We start from the raw sequence: 4,433 nt of genomic DNA, 5'->3' as shown, positions 1-4,433 counted from the left end.
CCCGCTGCTGCCCCGGGCGCTGCTGATTCACCGCTCCCATCCCGGTGGGTGACGGCGCGTTGTGTCACCGCCACCCCGGGCGGATGGACGGATGGACGGATACACAGATACACGCGTCGGCGTGTTTGCAGAGAACGGGCAGCTCATCACACCGCCGTCCCGTCCCCGCCCTGAACCTCCTGTGCTACAACCGTGGGGCGTTTGGGGGAGGACGTGAGCCCGGCACACCGGCACAGCCCCCTCCCCGCTTGGCTGCAGCGCAATGACCGCCCCACGTCCCCACCGCCCTCGCTCCCAGCGGCCTCACCGACGGACCCGACCGGCCCGGCTGGAGCCCGCAGCCCTCCGGCACCCCGCCGTCGTGCCCCCTCCCTCCCGCTCCCATTAATTTCCGCACGCAATTAGCAGGGAGCAGGGTGGCGGGGAGCTGCGGCGCTGCCATCGGTTTGGCCAACTTTGCCGGCAGCTTCGCACGCCCACTCGAAAGAGCCGCGGGGACGCGGGGTGGGAGGTGCCGAAGGGATGATGTCTATTTTCTGTTTTCTTTGTGAAACAAAAGCAATTTGGCGTGCAGGGAGGTACTGCCTCGTGGCCAGAAGGCCTTGCCAGCCATGGAGCATCCTCTCACACACCATGGATTCCCCGTGCTGCGTGCAGCCCCTTTTTGCCCCCATCCCCGAAAGCCCCAGTGCTGCTCCAGGCCCCAGTGCTTCCCCTGCAAACATCCCATTCCCTGGGGCACTGCTAATGCCTGAGATCCCTGAGACCACCACACATGGCACCAGCACCCAGCATCGCCCACACTTTGAGGGTGAGAGGTGTGAGCCGTGAGGCTGAGGATGTGCTTGTCCCGCAGCCCTCAGTGGCCATGCTGGGAACCTGCTGTGCTTTGGGGTTTTATCCAGGCTCGGCTTTTGGCTGCGGAGCCTTGCTACTGCATTGGAGGCAATGTTAATCCAGCTAAACCGTGGGGCCAGGAGTGTTTTACCACCCATCTGTCTGGGCACGCTGGGAGCTGGTTGGGTGACCCAGCAGGGAATGGTGCCAGCAGCTGAGACAGGCACTGGTGGGAAATGTGCTGAAAGCCCATGGGAAGCAGAGCCCTCGAGTTTGCTCTTCATCCCAACCACCCAGTTGTGCACCAAGGCCGGGCAGATGCTTGTCCACATGTCCCCACCGCACGTGACAAGCCAATGAGGTGCCAACCCACAGCACAAAGCTGGGACCCGTATGCCAAGGCTGCCTGTGTGGGATGCTTGGATGCAGCCTCAGCCCTGCCCCAAGCACCTCCTGGGGGAGCAGTGCTGGAATAGCCTCAGGCGATGTTCTCCAGCAGTCACACAAATGTCACGCTGCTGAGTGTCACCGCAGTCAGACTTTGTGTCCTGCAGGGTGATCACAACTGCTCAGGAAAATACAGCCATGCCCAGGAACACATGCATGGCTGGCACTCATCACCTGCATCACCCCAAGTGCCAGGGCTGTCAGCACCTGCCTGGTGTGCAGGGATGTCACGGGGAGGCTCAGTGAGCTGGTGACATCTCCTCGAGAAGTGCGGAGGTGGGAGCCAGCATGTGACTCTGTTTCTTCCTGTCTGCTCCCAGCTTGGCCACAAGCCCTATCCCTGCTTTGCATGAGGGGAGGGAGGGGGAATCCCAGTCCCAGGGAGCAGCAGTGGAGCTGAGCAGGTGCTCTGCAAGCTGGTGTCACCGTCCCCATGATGTGCACCTATGTCACCTGGCAGCAGGTGGCCATGACTGGTGGGAAGGTGACACGGTGGGCAGGTGATCATCCAGCAGCAGGTGACGTTCTGGGATGTGCTGCAGGTGTCAACCACTGCGTGCCAGGTCCTGCCGGAGGACCTTCCTGTGTCCCACGGTGTCACCTGGAACAGTGCGTGACACTGGGGCTCCTTTAGCCGAGCATCACAGCTCAGAGTGGTGGGGCCCGTGGGCTGGGCAATGGAAGTGGGGTGGGCATGGCAGAGCCCATTCCCTAGAGGATCATTCCCTGGGAGCATCCCAGTGCTCAGAGAAACCAAGGGGCACGAGCACCCCCGGCCAACACACCCTAACCACCAAACGCAGTGCAGAACGGCTGCGCAGACCTGCTTTTTGCAGGGATCACATCGCTGTTCGGAGGCGACAAAGCGCCGTGCACGGGAAGCACGGGAAATAAGTGCTGACGCTGTGCTGTGCCGTGCTGCTGGCAGGGGGTGAATCAGCCCCGAACGTGCTGAGCCTCGGAGGCCGATTGAGGTGGCATCGTGCAGCGCGGACGGCCCATCCGTGCCCCGCTGCAGGCAGGGCGCGGTGCGGGCTGTGCCTTCCTCGCTGCGGGGAGCGCAGCCCTCGGGGGGCTCTGCGGGGCTCCCACCCGCTGCCCGCGGGGCGGCTCCGTGCGGGTTCTCATTAAGGACGAATTGCACGACGTGCAGGAACGTGACGCTTTCCCAACTCCGCAGCGGGCTTTGATGTGGGCTGCTGCCATCCGCGTTGCAACGCGCGGGGCCGTGACTCAAAGCGCCCGACGGCTCCTTTCCACTCGCAGCCTGTTTGTTATCTGCGGGACCTCTCCCTCGGGAAAAAAAAAGAAAAAAACAAACAAAAAAAACCACGTAGGGTGGGCAGCGATTTGCTAATGAGTTGTTCATAACGAGCAAACGGCGCTGTACCACGCGCTGGTGGGGCCCTGCACCCCCGTCGTGCCCGAGGCCGCCCCGGCGCTCCGGTGGGTTTCGGGACGGGCGGCGTCCGCTCGGGCGCGCCCAGAGATGAAAGCGCCGCTCCGTCTGATCCCGAAACTCTCATAAATGTGAACGGAGATTACTTTCAAGGTGTAACGAGGGCAGAATTGCGGCCCCTCAGGGCAGCGAGGGGCGAGGACTGGGAAATAAAGGGACCCGTGAGAGCCGAGCTGGGGGCTCGCGCAGTGCTGTGGGCAGGACCGTGATGTGCCCCGCTTCGTTCGGCGGCTTTGGGAATCTCGGCAAGACCGTAACTCACTGCCGTGACGGTGGCACTGCGACGCCCAGCCCGGATTTTCTTTTTTCCCTTCCTTTCATGTCCTTCGGGTTCCCACAGACTTCAAACTCACCTGCATCAACAGCGAGCCGCCTCTCCGGCTGGAACGTGACCTGAAGTTTCCAAGTATCGTTACCTTGGGCATATTTCATTTCTTTCTTTTTTTTTTCTTTTTCCTTTCCCACTTGCTAATTTTCAGAATTAGAAGCCAAGGCAGAGCAGTGAGCAGCGCCGCAGGACACTGAGCAGACACTTGTCTGAGCTTGCACAACACCAAGTCCTCTGTGTGAGCACGGGGAATAAAAGGATGCAATGTTCTTGATGTCTTCACAGCCAGAAACCGTGCAAGCAGTGGTCCTGGTCTGATGTCTGCAGAAACAGCTCACATAGCTGCTGGGTTTGGGGAGTTAGAGGCTCTCCCATCCCCAATCCCCCATCTCTATTCTCAATCCCTATTTCCATTCCCAGTCCCCATCCTCAATCCCTATTCTCCATCCCCAATCCCAATCCCCCAATCCCTAATTCCAATCTCTCTCTCCATCCCCAGTCCCCATTTCAATCTCCACCCTCAATCACCACCCCCATCCCCATCCCCACCCCCACCCCTTATCTCCCTTATATGACTTCTGACACTGATTTTTGCCAGCATCTCCCCCAGCCACCCACTGCTTACTATCTGAGCAGGGTTTAACACAGGGCACATCAGGCAGGAGGCTTCGGTCAGATAGGGACACAGTGGATTTTGAGCTATTTTTGAAGCCTTTGCCAGCAGTCAGCTCCTGGGTGGGCAGCGATGCTTGCTGTGCTGCCGCAGCCAGCTCCTTGCACTGCCTTTGCCTACTGAGCCAGCAAACCATGCCAGCTGTGTTTTGGGCAGGCTGAGCTCCCCCAGGAGAGCTGGATCGCTGGAACCGATGGGTGGTGGCTGAGAACACAGCAGAGGAGGCTCTTCTCTCCATACAACTCACCAAGATTTTATTTTAAATAAAAGAGCTGTACGTTTTGAAGGGACTGCCCTGCTGTCTGTAACCATGCTTTGTAAGCTAGGGGAAATAAATGCTGAAATGGCCCACGTGGCACCGTGCTCCCGGCAGTTCTGCCACCAGGCCCTTGCCCCTGATGCTGGGAAGGATGGATGCAATACAGGCCAAGGCACAGCCCAACACACAGCAGGGAGGCAGCAGGGCTGTGGGCGGCCCTTCCCATCCAGTGTAAGGCACACAGATGTCCTCGGCTTTCCTCCCTCACATCTTGGCTGAAGACCTGGGCCTGCTGCTGTTTCTTGTATCAGAGCTGTTCCTTACAGGCTCAGTGGGAAGCAGATGATACAGATGGTGGTGTGACTGCTCCACTGCCCCTCAAACCCCTAATAACCCCCCAACTGCCCCCCACAACCCTAACTGCTCCCCC

The sequence above is a fragment of the Meleagris gallopavo genome, chromosome 13 (genome assembly GCF_000146605.3).
Source record: "Meleagris gallopavo isolate NT-WF06-2002-E0010 breed Aviagen turkey brand Nicholas breeding stock chromosome 13, Turkey_5.1, whole genome shotgun sequence".
Taxonomy (NCBI): Eukaryota; Metazoa; Chordata; class Aves; order Galliformes; family Phasianidae; genus Meleagris; species Meleagris gallopavo.
This window is presented reverse-complemented; position numbering follows the sequence as displayed.